We start from the raw sequence: 13,963 nt of genomic DNA on the forward strand, positions 1-13,963 counted from the left end.
TCCCACTAATTATGGCTTTCAACAATGAGTCTGGTAACCGCATTCTGTTTAGTTCACATGTCAATGCATTATTATTATTTCTCTTTCCTGTCTCAGACATTATGTCTCGTTAAAAATGGAAAGTGACGTGGACCTTGATCAAGTGTGACTTCCTTTTAACTGTACGGTATATGTTACATTGCATTTGGGAACTTTCAGGTAATTGAACATGTATCAATAATTACAGATTTCTGTAGTTGTATATATACGTTTGGATGTAGCTGTATTGCGTTGATGTACTGGTGGATATTGTGTGGTATGACTCCTGTAGTTGATAGTATAATTGGTATGATGTCAACATTATCCTGATGCCACATGTCTTTGACTTCCTCAGCCAGTTGGATGTATTTTTCAATTTTTTCTCCTGTTTTCTTCTGTATATTTGTTGTATTGGGTATGGATATTTCGATTAGTTGTGTTAATTTCTTCTTTTTATTGGTGAGTATGACGTCAGGTTTGTTATGTGATGATGTTTTATCTGTTATAATGGTTCTGTTCCAGTATAATTTGTATTTGTCATTCTCCAGTACATTTTGAGATGAATAATTGCATGTGGGAACTGTGTTGTTTTATTAGTTTAAGTTGTATGGCAAGTTGTTGATGTATTATTTTTGCTACATTGTCATGTCTTTTGGGGTATTCTGTATTTGATAGTATTGTACATCCACTTGTGATGTGATCTACTGTTTCTATTTGTTGTTTGCAAAGTCTGCAGTTATCTGTTGTGGTATTGGGATCTTTAATAATATGCTTGCTGTAATATCAGGTGTTTATTGTTTGATCCTGTATTGCAATCATGAATCCTTCTGTCTCAGTGCATATATTGCCTTTTCTTAGTCATGTGTTGGATGCATCTTGATCAATTGATCGATGTGTGGCTGTGTTAGATGATACGGGTGCTTGCCATGTAGTGTTTTCTTTTTCCAATTTACTTTCTTCATATCTGTTGATGTTATGTGATCTAAAGGGTTGTAGAAGTGGTTATGAAATTGCAGTGGTGTAGCCAATGTATTTATATGAGCGATTGCTTTGTGTATTTTGCTAGTTTCTGCTCGTTCTATAAAGAATTTTCTTAAATTGTCTACCTGTCCATAATGTAGTGAATATAATAGAGGGAAACATTTCACGTGGGAAAAATATATCTAAAAAGAAAGATGATGAGACTTACCAAACAAAAGCGCTGGCAGGTCGATAGACACACAAACAAACATAAACATACACACAAAATTCAAGCTTTCGCAACCAACGGTTGCCTCATCAGGAAAGAGGGAAGGAGAGGGAAAGACGAAAGGATTTGGGTTTTAAGGGAGAGGGTAAGGAGTCATTCCAATCCCGGGAGCGGAAAGACTTACCTTAGGGGGAAAAAAGGACAGGTATACTGCTTGTGTCTGTGTATATGCGGATGGATATGTGTGTGTGTGCGCGCGAGTGTAGAATCATATGCTACAGTCAGAGGGAACACACCCATTCTTCCAGGAAAAATATGTCACTAATTAAAGTAACGTCAAAGGAGAAAACTGAATGTGCAGCATTTTCTCCAAAATACCCCACAAAGGTTACATTACACAAAAATCAAGGGTCTTCAGGGCCAGAGCAGTTGAACGGAATGGATAGTGTCTTGAAGGGAGGATATAAGATGAACATCAACAAAAGCAAAACGAGGATAATAGAATGTAGTTGAATTAAGTCGGGTGATGTTGAGGGTATTAGATTAGGAAATGAGACACTGAAAGTAGTAAAGGAGATTTGCTATTTGGGGAGCAAAATAAGTGATGATGGTCGAAGTAGAGAGGATATAAAATGTAGACTGGCAATGGCAAGGAAAGCGTTTCTGAAGAAGAGAAATTTGTTAACATCGAGTATTGATTTAAGTGTCAGGAAATCGTTTCTGAAAGTATTTATATGGAGTGTAGCCATGTATGGAAGCGAAACATGGACGGTAAATAATTTGGACAAGAAGAGAATAGAAGCTTTCGAAATGTGGTGCTACAGATGAATGCTGAAGATTAGATGGGTAGATCACATAACTAATGAGGAAGTATTGAATAGGATTGGGGAGAAGAGAAGTTTGTGGCACAACTTGACCAGAAGAAGGGATCAGTTGGTAGGACATGTTCTGAGGCATCAAGGGATCACCAATTTAGTATTGGAGGGCAGCGTGCAGGGTAAAAATCGTAGGGGGATACCAAGAGATGAATACACTAAGCAGATTCAGAAAGATGTAGGTTGCAGTAGGTACTGGGAGATGAAGAAGCTTGCACAGGATAGAGTAGCATGGAGAGCTGCATCAAACCAGTCTCAGGACTGAAGACCACAACAACAACAACAACCTATTAATAATACAATCAGTACATATGTGGCCCAAAGTGTCACCTCATGATGTCAGTATTTGCTCTCGAGCAAAAAAGTTTGACGATCACTGGTCTACACCCTCAGAAAGTTTCATGTATTCCTGTATGGGTCCAAGTTCAACCTCTTTACTGATCACAAGCCCTCGGTTTTGTCGTTTATCCTTTTGTTTTGTAGCATGACTAACCAGGACATCGCCTCCAGTGCTGGGTCTTGTTTCTGTCTTGCTCCAACTATAAAATACATTTCTCGCCTATTGCATGACATGCCAATGCTGATGTGTTGCCCCAGCTTCCATTGGGGCCAGATCCTACTTTCGATAAGGATTAACTCCTTTGCTTTCACTTAGATGTTGAGGCACAACATATGGTGGATACCTTTTATGTGCTCCCAGATGCAAGCTGTGGTCAGCTGTGGTCAGCTTCTTCAGCACGGTTGGCTGACAGGTCTCTGAACATGGCTTCTAATCCTTTGCGTAACTATTTTTCTCTCTGTCACTGCCTTTTGGTATCTGATGGTGCTGTTCTCTTAGCTACAGACAGGCTGTCACTTAGGGTTTTTATCATGGCTACCCTACGGCAGAATGTGTTCCGGTTCCTACATCTGGGACACTGCGGAGTCTCGTGTATCAAGTTATTGGCCCGTCAGCACCATTTTGGCCCTGTATTGACAGTGACATTGTACATCTTGTCACAGTCTGGTCTCAATGTGCTACCTCGAAGACAGTGCAGCAGGCGATGTTCTGTCTGTAGCAGGACCCTTTCTAAATTCTTTGTGGTTATTGCTTGTCAATGCTTTCTCTAAATTTGCTGTCCTTCACATCAGCTGTGGTTGTAATTCAGGCTATCTTCAATATTTTTTCCATTGAAGGATTGCCTTATACTCTTGTAACGCGTAACAGTCCACATTTGTGTCTCACACCTTTCATTATTTTTGCACCTGTCATGCCAGTCGCCACGTGACTTCCTCTCACCGTCACCCACAATCTAATGGTGAGGCAGAATGTGCCATATGCAAATTCAAGGTCAAATCACAAAGTATGTCGCGGTCTCCCCCATGGATGATGCCTCAACATGCTTCTTCAGTTACTGAAGGTCTGTGCCAGTGGGGAATTTGAGTCTGGCTGGTAAGCTCCACAGTCACCAGCCACGCACCCACCTGTATCTGCTCATTCCACCCCACCAACACCCGTAATTGATTGGTAGGTCTATACATAATAGAGTTAACCTCAAGGACCTACTGCAGCTGATATCAAGGATTTAGCAGTCAGCAAACTTATTTTTAAATGATTTAACTTCATTTTGCTAGGACATTGTGTGTTGTTTCTTCGCCAGCTAATCTCTTCACTTATAGAGCAGACTTCTTCAGTCAGCCTTATCAAAATACAGTAAGAGAGGATACACCCCCCCCCCCCCCCCCCCCCCGCAGAAAGAAAATGCTATATCTGTTGTCAAACTGGCTTGGCTTGTTCTGTTCATCTGCAGTGACTGTTTTCGCTGCAGTTGCTTTGCTCTTGTTTCGTTTTTTTATGGTGGCAAGTTTAAGTGAACAACGAGCAGCTGTGAAATATTGTTTTCTACTTGGTAAAATGCTGCTGAAACTGTTTTAATGTTAAAAACAGCTTACCAACATGACACTATGACAAAAACTCAAGTGTACGAGTGGTTTGCTCAATTTAAAAATGGCAACATGTTGATTGATGACAAACCTCTTCTGCACTTCTATCAACTGCCCAAATCGACAAAAATATTGAAAAAATTCAAGAGCTTCTGCTACCAGACAGTAGACAGACAATTGATCAACTGCCAGAGATTAGTGGGTTATCTGGAGCTCGGTTCAGTTAATTTTAATAGAAGGTTTGGGAATGAAAAGTGTTGCTGCCAAGTTTGTTCCTCGGGTTCCAACTGACAATCAAAGGGAATGTCAAGTTGAAACATGTCGTGTTTTGAAACAACAGCTTGAAACTGATCCTGATCTTCTGTCAAAGGTCATCACTGGTGATGAGTCATACTGCTATGGTTACGACCTGGAAACAAAGCTACAGTCAAGCCAATGGAAGATGTCATCATCACCCCACCCAAAAAAAGGTCGTCAAGGCAAATCAAACATCAAAACAACACTGATTTGCTTCTTTGATGCGAAGGGTGTGGTTCATTCAAAGTTTGTTCCCCCACGTCAGACCATAAATCAAATCTTTTTTTTTTCACAAGTTTTAAGAAGATTGCACAACAGTGCTCGTCAAAAAAGAACTGATTTGTGGCAGACAGGAGACTGGTTCTTCCACCATGACAATGCACCAGCACACCTAGTTAGACAGCTTTTGGCCGAAATTGGCACGGTTCCACTGCCCCACGCATCTTACTCGCCTGTGGCTCTGTGCAACTTCTTATTTTCATGCATGAAAAGGGGCATGAGAGGAAACCAATTTGACAAGACTGAAGAAGTCAAGAAAAAAATGAGGGAGGAGCTGTCATTCATTTCTAAAGATGACCACAAAAAATGTTTTGAACAATGTGCAAGCACTAGTGGGACAAATGTATTAATTTTAATGGAGAGTATTTTGCAGGGCATAAGGTTGTTTCATAAACAGTCTGAAAATATAAAGTCTTTAAAAAAGTAATTACAGTTCTTTTGGATACCCCTTTATATTTTTAAAGCTGGCCACACTTAATTACCCTGCCCATCTTCATTACACTAACAGTAACTTCATTTCATTACATATTCTCCGCACAATCTCTATGCGTAAGCTTCAAGATTTGAATATAATAGAGGGAAACATTCCACGTGGGAAAAATATATCTAAAAAGAAAGATGATGAGACTTACCAAACAAAAGCGCTGGCAGGTTGATAGACACACAAACAAACACAAACATAAACACAAAATTCTAGCTTTCGCAACCAACGGTTGCCTCGTCAGGAAAGAGGGAAGGAGAGGGAAAGACAAAAGGATTTGGGTTTTAAGGGAGAGGGTAAGGAGTCATTCCAATCCCGGGAGCGGAAAGACTTACCTTAGGGGGGAAAAAGGACAGGTATACACTCACACACACACACATACCCATCCGCATATACACAGACACAAGCAGACATTTGTAAAGGCAAAGAGTTTGGGCAGTGATGTCAGTCGGGGCGGAAGTACAGAGGTAAAGATGATGTTGAGAGATAGGTGAGGTATGAGCGGCGGCAAATTGAAATTAGAAATTAGCGGAGATTGAGGCCTGGCGGATAGCGAGAAGAGAGGATATGCTGAAGGGCAAGTTCCCATCTCCGGAGTTCTGACAGGTTGGTGTTAGTGGGAAGTATCCAGATAACCCGGACGGTGTAACACTGTGCCAAGATGTGCTGGCCGTGCACCAAGGCATGTTTAGCCACAGGGTGATCCTCATTACCAACAAACACTGTCTGCCTGTGTCCATTCATGCGAATGGACAGTTTTGTTGCTGGTCATTCCCACATAGAACGCTTCACAGTGTAGGCAGGTCAGTTGGTAAATCACGTGGGTGCTTTCACACGTGGCTCTGCCTTTGATCGTGTACACCTTCCAGGTTACAGGACTGGAATAGGTGGTGGTGGGAGGGTGCATGGGACGGGACTACCCTCCCGACCTGGTACAGAAGCAAATAACCAGAGCCACTTCCTCATCTCCTCAAACCCGGAACCTTCCACAGAAGAACCCCAAAAGTGCCCCACTTGTGACAGGATACTTTCCGGGACTGGATCAGATTCTGAATGTGGCTCTCCAGCATGGATACGACTTCCTCAAATCCTGCCCTGAAATGAGATCCATCCTTCATGAAATCCTCCCCACTCCACCAAGAATGTCTTTCCGCCGTCCACCAAACCCCGTAACCTCTTAGTTCATCCCTATGAAATCCCCAAACCACCTTCCCTACCCTCTGGCTCCTACCCCTAACCGCCCCCGGTGTAAAACCTGTCCCATGCACCCTCCCACCACCACCTATTCCAGTCCTGTAACCCAGAAGGTGTACACGATCAAAGGCAGAGCCACGTGTGAAAGCACCCACGTGATTTACCAACTGACCTGCCTACACTGTGAAGCGTTCTATGTGGGAATGACCAGCAACAAACTGTCCATTCGCATGAATGGACACAGGCAGACAGTGTTTGTTGGTAATGAGGATCACCCTGTGGCTAAACATGCCTTGGTGCACGGCCAGCACATCTTGGCACAGTGTTACACCGTCCGGGTTATCTGGATACTTCCCACTAACACCAACCTGTCAGAACTCCGGAGATGGGAACTTGCCCTTCAGCATATCCTCTCTTCTCGCTATCCGCCAGGCCTCAATCTCCGCTAATTTCTAATTTCAATTTGCCGCCGCTCATACCTCACCTGTCTCTCAACATCATCTTTACCTCTGTACTTCCGCCCCGACTGACATCACTGCCCAAACTCTTTGCCTTTACAAATGTCTGCTTGTGTCTGTGTATATGCGGATGGGTATGTGTGTGTGTGTGAGTGTATACCTGTCCTTTTTCCCCCCTAAGGTAAGTCTTTCCGCTCCCGGGATTGGAATGACTCCTTACCCTCTCCCTTAAAACCCAAATCCTTTTGTCTTTCCCTCTCCTTCCCTCTTTCCTGACGAGGCAACCGTTGGTTGCGAAAGCTAGAATTTTGTGTGTATGTTTGTGTTTGTTTGTGTGTCTATCGACCTGCCAGCGCTTTTGTTTGGTAAGTCTCATCATCTTTCTTTTTAGATATAGCTTCAAGATTTGTACGTGTATAATCGTACTTACCCTTCCCCTTTTCTGATGATGATTTAAAGGCCCGTTTATTTTCTACAACAGGTTCCTCAATATCCAAGACCTCAGGAGATGATACTGGTGAATCATAAAGAATGGGCTCTGCCAAATCACGGATAGATGCCCTTGCCCGCACAGCAGCTACCCGCTTCACCAGCTGAGATGTAGAAGCAGAATCAGCATCCTGTACCTCCTTTCTACTTTTACATGGGCTGCCAACTGCACCTGCAATGTTTAAATATGATTGTACTTTTCACATAGCTATTGTGCCGCTTTTGGAAAAGTCCCAAATTCCAAGGTGTCGGTTAGACTGGGTTCAGACAGTACAGTTACAAATTAACTGTTTTTTTTTTTTTTTTTTTTTTTTTTTTTTTTTAATGTGTCATGTCCTACAGAAAGCTATTTCATTATGCGCCAGTAAATAATGTAAAATGTTTATAAAATACAGTTCTCTCATTAAGTCTGACACCTCATGTAATCAATCATCACCACTTGTTGGAAACTGTTATGGTGTATACTGCATATTTTCTTTACAAATTGTTTTCTGTGAACAGTGTAACAAGTTACAATATTTCAAGTTAGATGTACATCTTGTCTACACTTTGGTGTCATATGTATGTACATAACATATGTTTGGGTCTTGAAATCAATTTTTGACTTTTGCTAAATTTTTGATGTAGACATCAAGACATCCAAATATATTCCTGAATTACAATACCATAAAGAAAGTTCTGAAAATTCTGCTAAAACAGAGTGAATAACCAATGTGCTCATGAAATGTAAAACTTTCATCAGACCAAAGGTTTCAAACTTAATGTCAGTACACTAAATGAAATTGTTTATTGATATTTTATACTGTATGTGTTTAAAAAGTAAACTTTTACACTTCCCTGAAATTTGCATATTTTAAGTTGCATTAAATGTGTAAATGAGTGGTTTCACTGTACCACCACACACAAGCTTTGTATGTAACAGCCTTTTCGTTGTGCCTGCCTGCAGCTCAACGTGTCATCTCTATGGTGAGTAGCAATCTATTCTTTTCATAGTTGATATTTCTGAAGTATCTGTGCTATCAGAATAGAAAAGCAAAAAACAAGCCCAAAAACAATTTATTGGACTCACCAAAATGAAAGAATAATACACTCTCTAAAAGAATAACAGACTCTATCCCGACTGCAGATTGTCACAAACATAAAATAACAAATAATAATGGAAAAGACCCGTCTCTTCATGATGAGAGATTACAGCAAAACAATTCTACAATGTCAAGAGGTTTGTCGAATATACCAAGTCCATCCGCAAGAGATCGGCCAGCCAGAAGAGGTGTCTGGCAGTGGCTGCCGGGATGGCAGCTCTGTAGACTTCCAAGCGGTGTGTCAAACTGCCAACTGCCATTGGTGGGGGTATCTGCCGGAACTATTTGCGATCATGTGCCTGGTGTATCAAAGTAGTTCCTGGACTAGCTACGACCTCTGGTAAATGTGTTCTGCAGGCTCCGTGAATGGACAGTGGTCCCGGGCAGCCATTGGTGGAGATCTGGTGTTCTGTTGTGGCTGCCTGTAAGTATTTGTGTTGACAACACAGACAACATTAAGTTTTCCTGGCGAATATATGCCATGTGATGCAGGCATCCCGTGTTGGTTGCACGTGAAGTGGGATGCTGGTGCAGTAGGTGCTAAAATGTGTGAAGTGGTGGCCACAGCAGACCTCTCCCCACCCTGGGGAGAATAGAAGGCCCATTTCGATGTAAGGCCCCGATGCCACAGGAGACAGGAGACCGGGGGCAGTCGCATGCGCAGGATCCATCCCCATGGGTGTGGGACCCTCTGCCGGAGGGTCCACCTGGGGTATGACCGGCAGTGACAGTGGAGGTGGGGGTTGGACGGAGAGAGGAGCACCATCATCCCCAAGGGCCACCAGCCCTGGAGACAGAAGAGGAACTGGCTGTGAAGCGCACTAGAGGTGAAGCTGGTTGGTGTGCTTCCAGAACACTGTGCCATAATCGATTGTGACTGCAGCTGTAGCATGGTCGATGAGCGACGAGGCCATGGCAGGGACCCACCTGAGACGATGCTGGATGAACACCATCACCCAGACCGGACCCTGCAGAGAATAACGGTGCCATGTCGAATGTGGAGGAGCTGGGCATGGTGAAGAGGAAAGACAAGGGGGATCAATGAGGGCAGCCGTGAAGTTTTTCAACTGGGGATGATCCATCCTGAACACTGGATCTGTAGGAGGAAAGAAAGATGGTAAGTGTGTCATCCAGGGAGTCTTGGGGACACAATTTCGACAGCTGGACTGAATGTCCAGACAAACTGCTCAGCTAATCCATTAGATGCAGGATAAAAGGGAGCGGTATGAATCAACTGGATGCCCTGGGAGGTGCAGAAGGAGGTAAATTCAGAAGATGTAAATTGAGGGTCATTGTTGGTCACCAAAGTTTCCAGAAGGCCCTCAATGGCAAGTAAGTGGGAAAGAGCTTGGATGGTATGGGCGGAGGTCATGGATGACATGTGGGAGATGTAAGGAAACCCACTGCCTGTGTCCACATGGATAAGCCAGGAGGAGACGAGGAATGGGCTCGCGAGATCCAAGTGCAAATGGTACCAAGGAGAAGGAGCAGAAGGCCAAGGGAACAGGCAGCAAGGGGGCGCTGACTGGTGCTGTTGAGAAGAGGGACATGAGGCCACCATGTGGGTGATTGCAGTGTCCATCCACCTCCAGTAGACATGCTGCAGGCAAGCAGTTTTGACAGGAAAATCCTCCAATGACCACTGTGCAGGAGCTCCAAGATCCGCTGGTGGAGGGAGGGTGGCAGCACCATCTGCCAACGATCATTATCACCCAAGACAAGGAGGACGCCATCTCTGACAGACAGGTCATGGTGGTGGTGCCAGTAGGCCCGGACCTCTGGCTGCAGCAGCTAACGATGGTCTGACAGCCACCCATGCTGAACCCGGTGCATCAGCACGTGGAGGGTTGGGTCGTCTACCATGTGACGAGCTTGGCATCCAGCGGCAAATCAATGACTGCCTCAGTAGCGGTGTCATCCAGTGGAAACAGGCAACCGGGTCAGTGTCGAACTGCATGTCAGTGCCCACTGGGAGACAAGAGAGACAATGCCCAGCACTGGAGGCAGTGAGCAGTCATGGGGACGGCAGCCATAGTGCCAAACAACGAGACCAGAGGTTTGTGATCGATGTAGAAAGTGAAGCAACGGCCGTAGATGAAATCATGGAATTTCTTAAACCCAAAGATGATGGCCAAGGCCTCCTTCTCAATTTGCCTGTAGTTACGCTGAGCTGGGGATAGCGTTTTGGAGCCGAAGGCCACCGGGCAATTGACTCTGTTGATGAAGAGAGACAACAAGGCCCCCACACCATTGTCTGACGCATTGGCAGCCAAGGTGAGAGGCTTGGTGGGGTCATAAGGGACAAAGCAAGTCAGCATCAGGAGAGAAGATTTCAGACAACATAATGCCCTATCACAAGCCAGCGACCAGTCCTGGTAATATTCTAACGGAGGAGGCGGTGAAGTGTTTCCGCCAGAGCCGTGGCATGTGGGACAAAATGGCGGTAGTAATTGAGTTGACCCAGGACTGACTTGAGCTGCAAGATGTCCTTCAGAGGCGGCAGCTGCTGCACAGTCTCGACATACTGGGGTGTGGGTCAAATGCCATTAGCTCTCAAAATATGGCTGAGATAGGTCACCTGAGGAACAAAAAGAAGACATTTCTCCTTGTTGCAACATAAGCCAGCACCCTGAAGAACGTGGAAGAGGTGTCAGAGGTTCTGGGTCAAGTGTGGGGTGGAGACACCAGATGTCATCAAGGTAGTTAGCTGTCCCCAGAATGTCTCACGTCAATGTTTTCAAATAGCGCTGGAAGATGGCCGGAGCAATGGTGACCCCGAACGTGAGGTGGTTGTAACGGAAGAGCCCAAAAGAGGTACTAATTACCAAAATCGATTTCGATGACTTGTTGAAAGGCAACTGGACATAGGCACCCTGCAGGTAAATTTTGGCAAACACCTTGCCACCAGCCAACCTGCATAGGATGTCATCAACTTTGGGCATGGGATAGGAGTCAATAATAGGCTGCGCATTGACAGTGTCCTTAAAATCCCCACAAATGTGAAGAGATCGGATCGGCTTCTCAAGGACCACAATGAGTGTAGCTCAACTATTATGGTGGACCGAGGTCAGGATGCCCTCAGCCTCTAGGCGGCAAAGCTCCTGCTGGAGCTTATCACGAATGGCGAGCCTTGTGGAACTTTGGGACTGCCGAGGGGAGGAGTTCACTATGGGCTCTGGATCCAGAGATCCCTGGAGATGTGGCAGAGAACATGTCTGGAAAGTCATCGAGAAGTTACTGCAAATGATTGTCTGCCCTGACAATTGGACGGCCTGGCCCAAGTTGTGTATCTCGAGGCCTAGTAAGGGAAAAAGATACATTACAAATAAGTTGGTGGCCTTGGGGGCGGCAAGGACCAAAACCGTGACAACGTGAGTGAGGTACTGGACCCAAACCAAGAACCACCCCTGTAGTCGCATGACGTCGTTGATGTAGCTCTTCAAGGAAGTATGGAACGGACGAAGTAGTGGTGAGCCCAACTGACGGTGGGAATCCCCATCACTGATGGTGGCAGAGGACCCTTTATCCACTTGAAAAGGGTGAGGAGTGCCATCCTACTGCAGAGTCAGAGTGATCGCTGCTGTCGTGTGTGGAAAAACCGACTGCTTGAAGGAAATTGGTGTCAGTGGGTCCGTCTCATCCACCACGGAGTCAGAGGCACCCAAAGCAGTGTGGTTCAAAGCCATCAATGACGACCACTGACAGATCTCAGCTTTGTAACCCGGCTTTCCGCAGGCCAAACAGATCACCCTCGTGAAGCAGTAATTTGATGTGTGACGAAGCAACAGTTGTCACTGCTGCTGCTGCTGCTGCTGCGGCCGTAGTTGGCGCAGGTGGGGACTGGCATCCTGGTCTTGGAGGGTGGGCGTGGCCGCACAAGGGGGCCCCAGCACTGCTGTGGTGATGTGAACTGGCGTCACGGGTTGTGGGTGCCAAAGACCTGCGCCAGGGACTACAGCGAGGAAGCAGAGTGAAAGGACTGCTCATGAGCATGGATAATGGATAACCAGGTGTCTAAAGAGGGATCTTTCAGCTACATAAGATCAGTCCATAATGTATCATCTGGGCAATGACAAGAATCATATCACAAATGAGTGCTGAACCATAAGATTACTTGCAATGGGGGTTGCCACAGAAAAATGACAGTCATGGGAGAGACCTTGCAGCATAGCAATCCATTCCCTGTATGACTGTGCAGGAAGCTTCTGACAACAAAAGAACTTGTGATGTGCTGCTGCCATGTGGACCTGAGAGTCAAAATAATCTAATAGGCAGTAAGTCAACGCCTCGTAGGAGAGAGCATGAGGTTCTGTATCAGGATGCAACTGTAGCAGAAGGTGATAAACTTACGGGTCCACATAGGTGAGAAAAAACCAGTGACATCATGAGCAATAAAGTGTTGCTCCAGATGAGCCATATAGTTGCCCCAAGGCTCATTGGATTTGTCAAACTTGGGAAATGCAGGGGGTGCAGCACGAAGCTGCAGAAGCAGGGAAGCTAGATGGGACCCCTGCATAGGCACCTCAATGGGAGCAGTGGAAATCGCCTGCAAACGCTGAATAATGAGCTCGTATGTTTGTTGCATATGATTCAATAGCACTATGACTCGCGCTGTGGGTTCGTCAAGACCTGGAATAGTGGACAACAACTGAGCAAAAACGGTAATCTTGTAAACCAACTTGTTGCCACTGAAGTATCTGCACTAGCAGAATAGAAATGCAGAAAACAAGTCCGAAAACAATTTATTAGACTCACCAAAATGAAACAATTACACAATCTCCAAAAGAATAACACAATTGATCCCGACTGCAGATCATCACAAATATAAAACAGTCACATCATGGGGAGAGATCACAATGACACAGTTATACAATGTCAAGAGGTTTGTCGAATATACCACCCCCATCCGCAAGAGATCGACCAGCTAGAACAAGCGTCTGGCCATGACCACCGGGGTGGCAGGTCTGTAGACTTCCAAGTGGCGCATCAAACTGCCTTTTTCTGGCAGTGTGCCACCTTATAAAGCCCATGGGCGCAGGTATCTGCTGGAACTATTTGTGATCACGTGCCTGGCATATCAAAGTAGCTCCTGGGCTAGGTGCAACCTCTGGTGATGCTATTCTGCAGGCTCCGCGAACGGATAGTGGTCCCTATCAGCCTTTGGTGGAGACCTGGTGTTGTGTTAAGTTATGGCTACAGGTAAGTATTTGTTTGACAATACAGACGACGTAGGTTTTCCTGGTGGATATACACCCTGTGATGCAGGCATCCCATGGTGGTTGGACTTGAAGTGGGGAGCCGATGCAGTAGGCGCTACAATGTATGAAGTGGGTGGCCACAGCAATTTCAACCAGGGCTTTCCATTGCTTGAGAATCTGTTTTGTTGCTATATTGTCATTTAATCTGAATAAATATCCAAAATCTATCAATCTTCTTTTCCCAATTCTTTGTTTTTTTCTTGTTTCTGTGTATTTACATTTTTCATTATTGCTTCATTATTTCTAGGCTTCTGTGCGTACTATTGGACATATAGTATTCATCATACCTCTTCTCTCCTAATTTCTTGCCTTCCCAATCTATAATTCAGTGCTAGACACTCTCTTGCTTAGGGCAGCCTGGTTTCACAACTAAGTTATAATGTGATGTTGAAGCATTTCACAATATGCACTTTTTACTGT

This window comes from Schistocerca cancellata, chromosome 10, assembly GCF_023864275.1.
Source record: "Schistocerca cancellata isolate TAMUIC-IGC-003103 chromosome 10, iqSchCanc2.1, whole genome shotgun sequence".
Taxonomy (NCBI): Eukaryota; Metazoa; Arthropoda; class Insecta; order Orthoptera; family Acrididae; genus Schistocerca; species Schistocerca cancellata.